General features: G+C 48.5%; 1 non-coding gene across 1 annotated transcript; it reads left to right on the forward strand.

The window, feature by feature from the left end:
• Window positions 1–12,733: 12,733 nt before the first annotated feature.
• Window positions 12,734–12,868, forward strand: LOC113878639. The gene has a single exon (XR_003507063.1). It is a non-coding gene; the product is annotated as a small nucleolar RNA SNORA70 (small nucleolar RNA).
• Window positions 12,869–13,555: the final 687 nt, after the last annotated feature.

Raw genomic sequence — 13,555 nt, forward strand, 5'->3', positions numbered from 1 at the left:
GGTGTGGGTGAAGATGTAGACACCAGCTCTTTGTGTACTGGAATCAGGGTCCAGGTGAGGGTGTTAGTGGAGGGGAGCTTGCTCTCACTTTATGCTCGCCTCGGTGGGGTGCCCTTGCAACTAGACCAGTGAGCGGGCAAATTCTCAGCGCTCTGGGCGGCTGCAGCTTGAGTACCTGGGACAGAATGAAGCAGCCAGCTCCTCAAGCTCCATCCTCAGGCTCCTCCCCCAGCCTCCATGGAAACTCAGCCCCGTCTCTGTTTTACATCCTAGCCAGCTGGAGCCCACATTTGCTTTCTTTTTTTAAACATTTGTTTTATTAAAAGTCATTTGTTTTAATTGCTTAATATACAAATACCAATAGTACAGATAAATTCCCCCTTGACCTTCCTCTCCAGAGATAATGGGGATTCTGTTATCAGTTTGGTGTTTATCTTCCCAAATCCTTTTTTATGACTTTATATACATGAATACGTATATATAACTGCTTTGTCTAATTTGTTAAATAGAAATGATATACTATGCATTGTTTTGCAATCTAATTTTCCCCCCATTATTTATGTATTTATTTGGCTTTGCTGGGTCTTAGTTGTGGCAGCCAGGATCTTCAGTCTTCACTGCGGCATGCAGGATCTAGTTCCCTGACCAGGGATCAAACCCGGGCTCCCTGCATTGGGAGTGTGGAGTCTTAGCCACTGGACTAGCAGGGAAGTCCCTGCAATCTGTTTTTTTTTTAATTAGTTTTAGAGATCAGTCCCACCAGTGTAATTATCTTTCTGTCCACGTTCCTTTTTGGCGTGTGTGTGTAATTGACATATAACATTTTATTAGTTTTAGGTTAGGTATACAGCATAGTGATTCAATATTTGTATATATTGGGAAGTGATTACCATAATAAGTCTAGTTAAACGTCTGTCACCATACATAATTACATGTTTTGTGTGTGTATGGTGATGAGAACTGCTAGGATTTATTCTCATGGCAACTTTTAAATAATGTAGTAGTATCAGAGTCATCCTGATGTACATTATATCCCCGTGACTTATTTGTCTTATAACTGGAAGTTTGTTCCTTTTGACTCCCTTCATCTATTTTGCTGCCCCCACTCCCTTATCTCTGGCAACCACCAGTCCATTCTCTGCATCTATGAGATCAGTTTATTTTAGACTTCACATATAAATGAGATCATACGGTATTTGCCTTTCTCTGTCTGACTTACTTTCCCTAGCATAATGCCTTTAAGGTCCATCCATGGTGCCCCAAATGGCAAGCTTTTCCTTCTTTTTTATAGCTAAATAATTACCCATTGTGTGTGTGGGTGTGTGTGTATCACATTTTCTTTGTCCATGCATCCACTGATGGGCATGCAGGTTGTTTCTGTATCCTGGCTATTGCAAATAATGCTGCAGAGACCACAGGGGTGCAGTATCTTTTCGAATTAGTGTCTTTGATTTCTTTGGATAAATACCCAAGGGTAGGATTACTGAATATTTTCAAAAAATTGAACATTGTCGTTCAATTTTTAATTTTTTGAGGAACCTCTATACTGTCCTCATTTTTAAAAAATAGTGCAGAGACTTCTTTGGAAAGGTGAGGCTGTTATGGTCTGTGTAATGCTTCCTTTATTGATGGGCAGAGTAGGCAGTTTCCAGGGCTTCCTGACCACCAGGCGTGCAGCAGTGACCATCGCTGGCTGTACCTCTCTGAGGCTGAGAGTGCCTTCTCCCCTGCTTTGCATTGTATCCTTGCCTTCTTCCGCTTCCTTCCCCACCTCTGGGGAAGGCTGGTCAAATTTGCAGCCACATCCAGTGATAAAGGCTTTGGCAATTCCTTCATAGATCAAAGTTCCAGTCAACTCTGGGCTTCAAAATCTCCCAGTTTACAAGTTAGTAAGCAAATTTCTGGAGCCTTCCATCAGGGGACAAGTTCTAGAGCCCTATCCCCTGACGCCTTCTCTGGCTGGATTCCCAAGGATGCCAGGGCTTTTTTTTTTTTTTTTCTGGGGTGGGTGGCAGTCCTGCCATAGCAGAAGTGGGCTATGTGATTTAGGCCAGCAAAGCCAGCCACACGACTGGGCACTTATCCCTGACTGTAGTTGACACGCGTCACATTCCTATCAGGATATATCCTTTTCTGCTCAAGTCTGATAAATTTCCTTTTCTCTCATAAAAGGAAGTTGGAGTTGCCACTTCCATTTTTAGCAGTGAATGGGAGTTGGCTCGCAGTGTCTGGGGTGAGGGATTTTGGGAGGGCCAGTTAGACACGAGAACGAGGACGTTATCTCTTGGTAGCTGAGCCAGGAATGAGAAGGAGGACCATAGTCTTAAGAAAAGAATCTTCTACAGTCAAGTGAAGTTACCCAGAGGATGGGCGAACCTTCCAGATGTTGTCCGCTAGAGTGGGTGGCTGCGCTATATTTTCTTCAGGGGGATACCCCGTTCATGTGACTGACGTCACAGGGTCTGCTTCAGTGGGGAAAACATGGAATTGTGAGTCTGGAGACGTTGGCCTGAATCCATATGACTTCCTCAACCTCTCCAAGCCTCAGTTTCTGCATCTGTAAAATAGGGAGAGTATCATCTACCCCCACCCCCAAATAGTTGCTGGAATGGTCAAATGAGATCACTTAGATTTAAAAAACCTTTAAAAACCTAGCAGAGTGTCCGCGTGTCATATGATGGAAGTAGAATCTGATTCATCTGTAACGCAGCCAGCATGAGGTCATGCTAGAAGGATGGGAGTGCCAGGGGGCGGGTGAGAAATATGTCCAATGGAAGGAAGGGCCTTGAGTCCAGAGCTCTGGCTTTGTCTTGCTCCCTCTGTTTCAGTTCAAGGCTCACCAGGCAGCCTCTGGTTGCTAGTTTGCTTTCCTATTGACCTTGATCTGGGCCTCAGGACAGGAGCCACCTCTGGGATATTAGGCAGGTTCATGTTGGTTGTTTATGGCTCATCTTAACTCTGCACTATGTCTTATTAACCCCTTTTCACTAGGGAGAAAACCGAAGCTCAGAGATGCTAGGGGGCTGGCTCAAAGGCACTCTGTTGGGAAGCAGAGAAGCCAGGGTCTGTCTGACCCCAGCCTCCCGTGTCCTCCCACACCGTGCTCCCTCCCAGCAGCATGGCCTCGACCCTGGAAAGGTATCCCTGTAGCTTCTGGATGGTAGGTGGAGACTTAACCCTGGGGTCTTGTTCCTCATCCCCTTCTTTGCAGCCTGAGCCCCACCTCTACCCTCTAGTGACTTGAGAAAAATCAAGCTCCTGAATTTCCCAGACCTTGAGCCTGTGTGACTCAGCAGCCCCGAAGGAGAGGGCCCCTGAGGTCCACCTGTCACCCACAGACATTGCTTCACACGGATAGTCTTTCTTAACAGCTATGAACCCCACCAGCTGACAGGGTCAGGAGCCTGCCAGCTCAGCTGGGGCTGGAGGGCGGACAGCAGCCAAGCCCACTGCTGGGGTTTGTGTAGCTGCCCTACAAATAGGGTGACTGACTTGTCCTCGCTTTCCCAGGGAAGCCCTCAGTCCCTGGAAAATCTGGATGGTTAGTCGCCTCCCTGCAGGCCCATGAAGAGAGATGGTGGACAGGCCAGGGGGGTGGCTCCATTCGCCCTGTAGGTTCACCCTCTGACCTGGACACTTGGCAGAAATGGGAACCTGTCACTCTCTTCTCTCTAAAGACCCACGAATGGGCTCAGAGCATGCAACCATCAGGGGAGTCCGGCTCAGCTTGCACTCACATAGCAGGGGACAAGGGAGTAACAGCTTTAGGGAAAAGTAGGGCCGGACTTTTTCAGCTCTCTTCTTCTTTTCAAAGACTGTCCATTCTGCTTCTTGGCCAGGGCCCCGCCCACTTCTGTCTGGCCCTCATCCAGTGCTCCTCTTTGGCACCGAGAGGTCGCCTCGGCCTGGCTCTTACAAGCACTGCGTTTTATGATGAGCACATGGTTGGGGCTCGAGGGGACACCATGACCTTTGTCCTGCTCCTTCAGCCGCTAACACTCAGAAGGTCAGTGCACGGGACATTGCAGGTCATGCCAATGAGTGGCCAGTGGGAGGAGTTGCTCTCACTGGCCACTGCTGGCAGCTCAGAGCCTGGACTTTGAAGGGGCCATGAAAAACGGTTTGTTCCCTGGTGATGATGAGCAGTCTGGGAGCTACTGTCAGGGTCTGACTCAGGCAGAATAGCAGCCCCTAAAGATGTCCACCTCCCAACCCCCAGAACTGTGAGTATGTTACCTTCCATGGTTAAACAGACTTTGCGGGTATGGTAAAGTTAAGGATCTCAGCATGGGGAGATTACCCTGGCTTATCTGGGTGGTCAGTGTCAACACTGAGGGGTCCTTTTATCAATAAGAAGAAGACAAGAGGTCAGAGAGTACAGGCAGTAATGTGACAACAGGCAAAGATTGGAGCCGTGTGGCCACTGCTGCCTTCCGAAAGCAGCATCTAGAAGCTGAGTGAGTCAAGGAACCGATTCTCCCCTGGAGCTTCTAGGAGGAACCAGCTCACCAAATCCTTGACTTGAGCCCCCCTGAGATTCATTTCACACTTCTGATCTCCAGAACTGAAAGATGATTTGTGTCATTTAATGCACTGAGTTTGTGGCACTTTGTTACAGCAGCCACAGGAAACTCATACAGTGTGGTGCGAGTAATGTATGATCACTGTTGCTGGGGTTCTGAAAACACAGGGGCCTCCCTTTACTCAGTGAGGTGGGGTGTGGATCAACTTAGCATGGAGCCTGGAGCACACACCCAGTGCCCAGGGGAGGGGGCCCCGGGGCCTCATTCCTATCCTGTTGCAGAGGAACAAGTTGGAACCCTGAAAGGGAACTGATCAGACTTCTTTTTTTTTAACTCTTTATTTTGCACCGGAGTAGAGATTAACACGGCTTCCCTTGTAGCTCAGCTAGTAAAGAATCTACCTGCAAGGCAGAGACCCCAGTTCGATTCCTGGGTCAGGAAGAGCCACTGGAGAAGGGATAGGCTACCTACTCCAGTATTTGTGGGCTTCCCTGGTGGCTCAGCTGGTAAAGAATCTTTGCACAATGTGAGACACCTGGGTTCTATCCCTGTGTTGGGAAGATCCCATGGAGAAGGGAACAGCTACCCACTCCAGTATGGCCTGGAGAATTCCATGGACAGCATAGTTCATGGGGTTGCAAAGAGTTGGACATGAGAGATTAACAGTGTTATGATAGATTCAGGTGGACAGCAAAGGGACTCAGCCATACATATACATGTATCCATTCCCCCCAACTCCCCTCCCATGCAGGCTGCCACATAACAGCACAAGAACGGATCTGACTTCTGATCTAGGTCCTTGCTACCAGAGTTGGTCCACAGAGCAGCAGTGCCAGCTCCACTTGGAAGGTCATTTAAACTACAGACATACTGAGTCAGAATCTACAGTTCTACAAGATCCCCAGATGGTTCGCACACACAACAATGCTTGCAAAGTGCTGACCCTGAGAGGTCCCTGGGTCCTCAGATCATCAGTGAGACAGATGCAGCTCTTACCACCAACAGGCAGAGCAGACAGACAAGCGGAGTGAATTGTTAAGGCACACACAACTGGTGAGTGGAGGAACCAAGACTCACACGCTGGCAGGTCTGACTCCAGAATCACTGTCTTTGCCAACATTCAGCAAGGTGTGATATAGAAGTGGGCCTGGAGCATTGCCTCTGAGTTCCCCTGCTTCCCGCCCCTTCCTGCCCATCGCCTGAATCATGCTCATCTTTTTTTCTTTTTTTTAATTTATTTATGGCTGCACTGGGTCTTCGTTGCTGTGTGTGGGCTTTCTCAAGTTGTGGCAATGGGGGCTACTCTTCGTTATGGCGCTCGGGCTTCTCGTTCCAGTGAGTTCTCTTCTTGCCGAGCACAGGCTCTAGGCACACAGGCTTCAGCAGTTGGAGCATGTGGGCTCAGTAACTGAGGTGCATGGGCTTAGTTGCTCCATGGCACGTGGGATCTTCCTGGACCAGGGATGGAACTCATGTCCCCTATATTGGCAGGTGAATTCTTAACTACCAGACCACCAGGGAAGTCCCATGGTCATCTTTATCTTTCTGTTCCTCTCACTACTCACCATTTTTCCTCCCTCCTCACTCCCCCTTCCTTCCTCCTTCCTCTTCATTTCCTTATTTCTTTCCTTCTTTTCTCACTCACTGAGCACTCCTCTGAGCCAGGCCCTAGTATATAGAACAAGCCTTGCTTTCAAGGGACACACCCCAGTGATCCCCACACCTGGGTGAGCATGACGAGCACCTGGGGCTTCAACTTAGGTTTCTGATACCTGGCCCCACCCCAGATTCCCTGAGTCAAATTCTCATGGAGTGGGGCCTGGGCTTGAATATTTTAAAATTACTCCTGTGGTGATTCAGATGCAGCAGATCCACAGATGAGGGCTGAGAAAAAGTGTTGAGTACAACAGTAAACAAAGAAAAAGGGGCAATTACCCCTGGTGAACGAGGCGAGGAGGGCCCACTGCCAAGGATCAGGAGGCCTTCACAGAGGAGGTGACTGAAGTGGAGTTTAAGGGATGCCTAGGAGTTTCCCAGGAGGACAGGGTTTGGATGGGGGTGGGAAAGGTTTTTTTTTTTGGTCAAGAAAACAGTTTTTGCAAAGGCATGGACACAGGAAATAGTGACATATTTGGGAAACTGTAAGTAACTTAGTGTGGTTGAAGAGTCAGGCAGAGAAGAGGGCTGGAGAAAAGCCAGAGTCAGGGCAAGAGGAGGGTCTGGACATGACCCTGCAGAAATGCGATGTCCAGACTCTCTCCATGGGGCACCTTCTCTGGACCAGTGGGCTTTACCTGCTCTATGAATTCTGGCATTGTCTCTTGTTACTCTTTTCTCTTGAGCTCCCACCCTCTGTTGGCAGCTTTGTCACCTGGGTGTTGCAGTATGTCTTCATTTCCACTTTTTATTCTCACAATCATGAAGCTGGTCTACTCCTTGACCTGTGAGAAAACTGAGCCCCGGAAAGAGAAAGTGACTGAAAGAGTTGCTCAAAAAACCTGGAGCAAGGCCCAAACTGGAGCCAGGCTGCTTACTGCTAGCCGATTACAACCTTGTGTACTTGAATTCTCAGGCTGTCCTTCTGTGTTTTTACCAAAGGGATGAATCAGGAAGCAACCTCAGACTGTTGAGGGGTGGGACGGGTGAGGGCTTTCAGCTTCCCTGAATCTCATAAGCTTTGTGGCTTCTTGGCCTGCCTGTGGGCCGGTGGCTGGGGGTAACTGCTCCCAACAGTGGCCACCTGGAGGGCTCAGCCCACTTCCTTCAGGGGTCGCACCACCCTGAGCATGAAATAGGACTGTGTCAGGTGAGCGGGAGGCCTGGCATGACTGCAGCAAGCCTGCCGAGGGGCAGCTCACGGAGCCTGGGGAGCCCTACAGCCGACAGTGCCGACCTTTGCCAGCGAGCTTGGGCCTCAGCCACGGTCTCTCTGGGCCTCCTCTCCTAGCAACGCAGCCCCAGCTGTCTTTATCTTTCCCCAGATGACCCTTTTTGTCCCTTAATCACCATTTTTCCCTTCTCTGTACCCTTTCCCCACATTTTTTCGAATGTCCCAATCCCACGGGGACCTGTACTCTGCTAGCATCTAAGACCGGAGCACACAAAGCCAGAGCAGGTAATTCAATCCTGAGTCCATCCACTAGCACGACATTTCCCAAGGGGACTGGGCACGCTGATGCTGTGATGGGTAATACCGAGAAGCCACAAGGCTCAGGTTCGAACTCCAGCCCTGCTTCTGAGCTGTGGAACCTGGAGTTGGATACCGAACCTCTCTGAACCTTCATTTTCTTCTCTTTTTCAAATGGGGCCAATACCACCACGCACTCCCCTGGAGGAAGCTGGGCTCTCCCAAGTTTATTTGCCTACCCCTGCCCCGTGTCCAGGGTTGTTGTGGGCATGAAGCCAATGTGGGCTCCTTCACCTTCTGCAGAACCTCATTCACTCCCAGCCAGCTGCTTTCTGTGAAACTTGCAAAGCTTCTAATAACATGCTTTTAGTGACCTAATATGCAGCATTGGCACTTAGATGAAAGCCACATGACTGTGGTCAGGTTCCTTCCTCTCTGAGCCTCTGCTTGTTCGTCTGTAAAATGGGGATAGTCATCCCGGAAATGGCTGACCTGGATACGTAAGACCCGGATACGATATAGCTGACTGACAGATGTTATCCCTTATGTGACCCTGCTTCAAGGCCACAGTGACCCATCCTGGCCAGTTGGAGCCCTTCCCTGGAAACTACCAAGCTGGGTTCAGTCAGGAGGAGCCCTTTCTTCGGTGGGCAAAGCTGTAAGGGTGGGAGTCTGAAGGCTACTTGGAGGCCATTTTCCTCTACCATATGGGAACCTGGGTCTGTGGTGAAAAATCAGCTCTACAAACCAAGGAGCAGTCTCAGAGGCAGAGAGAAAGCCTGAATGCATCTGAGATCTTGTTTCCAGTCAGATGTGAGCAGGCTCTATCCCTGCCTTCTCACCTTCTGCGCTTGAGTATTCTCTGGAAACTTCCCACCATAGTTTCACCCATTTACTTAATCTAGTTCAAATCATGATTTTGTCTCTTGTACCCAGACAGAATGATAGATCAGGTTTGTGCTATCAACCCTATTTTCAAGTGAGAAAACTCAGGCTCAGAGAAAGTTCCAGAAGCTGAGGCTTGCCTGGAGTCACTTGGGGAATGAAAGCAGAGCTGGGATTTGAATTTGGGACCACCAGAGCCCAAAGCCAAGCCTTTCCCTCTGTGCCACACTGTCTCCTGTGGGCCACGGCAGGCTTCTGGGAGGAGCACCTTTGTTTCTTTCCGTATCAGCAGGAGTCTGGCAGGAAGACAGAAGTCACGGCAGAATTTCTTCAGAGGCAATTTAATATAAGTATTTATATTAAGCAGGAAAAGAAATCTGGAGAAAAGAACTATAGAAAGCAGCTTTCACCTCCTGGGAAGAGGCTGGGGTACCAGAGTCTAGGAGCTTGAGGGGCCCCTGGAGCTGAAGCTTAGACACTGAGGAGGGAGGCACCCAACTCTGTGGGTGCTGCTGAGCTGGCATGGCAGGGCTGGTTCTGGGGTGATGAGCCCAAAGTCTGGACTTTGGGCTCCACCTCAGTATATTGTATGAAGGGAACAGGCTAACTCTGGGGTGCTGGGGGAACACCTGTACCCCACCCCAGCTCCCCCAATACTTTGTCTAGGTCTTCTGCAGAGGCTCAGCTAGCCTGGATAGCTGGCATGGTGCCATCTGTGGAGAGTTAGCCAGTCCCTGGTCAGGGGTGGGATTCACTGTGGCCACAGGAACCTCCCTATTCTCTCTGGAGGACACCTTATCCCAGGTGCGTCTGCTCAGACACAGGGGCTGACAGACCCCTTTCCTCGGGCCCCATCCCTGCCCAGGCACGTGGGGTCCTGTCATTCACTGGGCTAGACTTTGAGGTCTGGGAATCCTCCGGGTCCGGCAGCTGTTCCCCCCGAAGCAGCCACTCTCTCCCTGGTCTAGTTTTCTCTTCCTACCCACTTGCTTTTCTTGTCTGATGCAGACAAAGAGGATGAGATCTGGGCATTAGTCATCCTTGACGTTACCACTTCCTGACTGACTACTTGTACTCTCATGAAATATAAAACCCTTGCAGCTCTATGGGCCCATTAACCATGACCCCACCCCAGCTGTCCTGTATATCACGTCTACATACACTGCAAACCCACAATTTATTGTTACATTGTTGCTTTACACAGTCACATGCGCCTTAAGACAAGGGAAGTGGGGAATTCCCTGGTGGCCCAGTGGTTAGGACTCTGTGCGTTCACTGCCAAGGACCTGGGTTCAATCCCTGGTTGATCCCACCATCCAAATGGCACAGTCCCCCAAAACCAAAACAAACAAGCAAAAAAAAAACTGTATAAAAGAAAAGGGAAATAGTTTTTTATATTTATCCAAGTTTGCCTGTGCCTTTGTTCTTCCTTTGCTCTTTCTTCCTTCTGAAGAACTTGGGCTTCCCAGGTGGCACAGTGGCAAAAGAGTCCTGCTGCCAGTGCAAGAGACACGAGACATGGGTTCAATCCCTGGGTTGGGAAGATCCCCGAGAGGTGGAAATGGCAACCCACTCCAGTATTCTTGCAACCCACTCCAGTATTCTTGCCTGGGAAATCCCATGGACAGAGGACCCTGGAGGCTACAGTCTGTGGAGTCACAAAGAGTCAGACACGATTGAGCATAACCACATATCTGAAGAACTCCCTTTAGCATTTCTTTTGGATGAGTCTCCTGGTGAGGAATTCTATTGTCTTTCATGTATCTGAAAATGTCTTTGTTTCACTTTCATTTTTGAAAGGTATTTTCACTGGATATAAAATTCTGAGTTGACAGAATTTTTCCTCTGTGCTTTAAAGATGTTGTTCCACTGTTTCTTGGCCTCCATTCTTTCTGATGAAAAGTCAGTTTTACACACCACACACACACACACAAAACATTGCTCCTTAGTATGAAGTATATTAAAGAAGGCTGAGCACTGAAGAATTGATGCTTTCAAACTGTGGTGCTAGAATAAGTCTTGAGAGTCCCTTGGACAGCAAGGAGATCAAGCCAGTCAATCCTGAAGGAAATCAGTCCTGAATATTCATTGGAAGGACTGATGCTGAAGCTCCAGTACTTTGGCTACCTGATGCAAAGAGCCAACTCATTGAAAAAGACCCTGATGCTCGAAAAGATTGAGGGTGAGAGGAGAAGATGGCGACAGAGAATGAGATGGTTGGATGGCATCACCGACTGAATGGACATGGGTTTAAGCAAACTCTGGGAGATAGTGAAGGACAGGGAAGCCTGGTGTGCTATAGTTCACAGGTTTGCAGAGTCAGACATGACTTAGTGACTGAGCAAAAGCAACATGAAATATGTTGTTTTCTTTGTTTTCAGATTTTTTTCTTTGTGTTTTTTTGTTGTTTTGATTATATGTCTATAAGTGTTTGGCTATAGGTTTGTGTGGTTGATTACATGTCTATAGGTATGCATTGTGTATTCAGAGACTGTTGTGCATAGGCAGATGGGTGGTGCAGAGGCAGGGAGGGAGAAGAGAAAGCACTGGTAGTAAAAGAGAAGAGAAAGCGAGTGCCTTGCTCATTGGTCCACTGAAAGAGGACCTATAACGCACTGTGAATGAGAAGCAGGAAGTTCTGAATTTGACTCTTGACCCTGCTCTTTCCCAACTGGGAGGTGTCAAATGAGCTTCTGAGCTTCAATTTCCTCATCTGTAAATCTGGATTAATCTTGGCCTCAGGGAATAAATGCCAGGTTTAAATCTTGGCTCCACCTCTTGTGAGCCATGTGGGCAATCTACTTGACCTTTCTGGGCTTAGTTTCCTCATCATGGTGATCGTACTTGCTGTAACCACCTCCTAGGGATGGTGAAGGGTCAGAAGACTTAATGTCTATAAGGTACTCTGGGAAGTGTCCGAGATGTATAAGTGCTCTCTTGAGTGTCTGTTACCTTAGAAGATTGTTGTGAGATTTTAAAAACTGTGAGATTTTAAAAACATAATATACTTAGTAAAGGCTCAAAAAGAGTTTCCTTCTCTCCCTGAATCAGACCTAGGCTGAAGGTTGCAACATCTTTCTGAACCTCTCCCCTAAGGCTGGATCCAGGATAAAGCCCCTTGCATGCATGCGTGCTCAGTTGTGTCTGACTATTTGTGACCGTGAGACCCACCAGGCTCCTCTGTGCATGGGATTTCCCAGACAAGAATACTGGAGTGGGTTGCCATTTCCTCCTCCAGGGGATCTTCCTGACCTAGGAACTGAACCCGCATCTCCTGTATAGGCAGGTGAATTCTTTACAGCTGAGCCGCCTGGGAAGCCCACAGTCCCCTGTGGTGTGCCTAAGTAAAGCAGAGATGCTGGGCTGTGTGGATGACCACAGGGATGGTCTTTAGCAAAGAAGGTGGCCTCTGGGTCCCAGTTTCCTTAACTGAAAGGAAGAACTCCTTGCTGGAAGGACCAAATGAAAAGGAGGTCATAAAAATATTTTGGAGATAGTAAAACTCCTAGAGTTGGAATGTTTTGCTAATGTTTTTTTCCTGGGTGACTGTCAGCTTTCATGCATGCCTGAAGGGCCTCCAGTCTCTTCTTTCTTTCTGGGTATCCGAACAGAAGCCCTCCAGGTGCTCATCAATGTCAACATCAGACACTTGAGGCCTCCAGGCTGGGAGTGGAGGAGCCTGGGACCCACTGTCAAACCACCTGCCAGGGCAGAAGCATGCTAAGCTCTATGAGGAAGTGAGGAGAAGGCCTCATGTCATACTCTGTGGAATGCTTTGAGATACCCTCCTCAGAATGGAGGAACCTTTAGTACCAATGTCATTCAAAGGTTCCGGTGAAATAGCTCTTTCAGCTTTTATTTGCAGCCTCATCTCTGCCTGGGATTCACACAGGACTTGAACTCACCCCTCCCCTCTGACCTCTGACCCCTGAAGTTTCAGTCCCTGAGCAGACTTGAGTGGGCCTGCCACCTTTTCCCTGTTGGATACAGTTATTTCTCTGGGTAGAGTCATGGGCAAGCCTGTCCTATCGGTTTATCAGATGTGCCCAGGAAGGTCTACTCTGCAGCAGAAATACAGCCCTGGCCAAAACGGGCCCGTATCCTGCTGGAATGAGGAGGAGGGGCACAGCCAGTGATGAGCCTGACACAGTCGTAGGCCATTGGTATATGAAACATATAAACAGAAACAGAAGCCCTTTTGCAGCTGATCAAGCCGACTATGGGCTTTTCCCTGTGGGGTCCCAGGGTGCAGTGGCTGCAAACAGCAGCCCCCCTGGTGGTGTATGCAGTCAGTTGTCTGTACAGGTTGCCCTAAGGGACCTTGAAGACGACTCTTTCCAGTGGACATTCATGACTGGCATGCTGTCCTCAGTCTAAGCTCCAGACAGGTATCTATCCGCACCAAGCTGCCGAACAAGGAGCAAGTGATTGAGGCCCTCTGCAGGGCCAAGTTCAAGTTCCCTGGCTGTCAGAAAATCCACATCTCCAAGAAGTGATTTGCTAAGTTCAATGCAGATAAATTTGAAAACACGGTGGCAGAAAAGCAGCTCACCCCAGAGGGCCGTGGGGTCAGATACCTCTTTAGTCGTGGCTGGCTGGACAAGTGGTAGGCCCTGGGCTTATGAGATACTTGGCACTGTCCTCTCCTTAATCATGCCCACCAGTAAGGCCTACTTTCCTGTCAAAAAGCCACAACAAAAAAAGAAGCCCTGAAAACCTGGAGATACAGGAAAACCATTCTAAAGAACACTGCCACGAATATCTTTGTGTTCATAAACTTCTCTGGATTTCATGTTTTCCTTAACATAAATCCTAAACTCTGAGTATTTTTAGGCTCTCTGTAGATACAACATAATTGCTCCCCGCCTCCCAGTCCTGTACAATTTACACTCCATCAGCAATGTATGAGCATGGCATTCACTACTTCAGCACTGCTATTAAGCATTATAGGTTTTTTTAATGTTTTGTTACTTTCAATAGATAAAAATGATATGTAGTTCTCGTTTATATAGTCATTGTA

Source organism: Bos indicus x Bos taurus, chromosome 19 (genome assembly GCF_003369695.1).
Source record: "Bos indicus x Bos taurus breed Angus x Brahman F1 hybrid chromosome 19, Bos_hybrid_MaternalHap_v2.0, whole genome shotgun sequence".
Taxonomy (NCBI): Eukaryota; Metazoa; Chordata; class Mammalia; order Artiodactyla; family Bovidae; genus Bos; species Bos indicus x Bos taurus.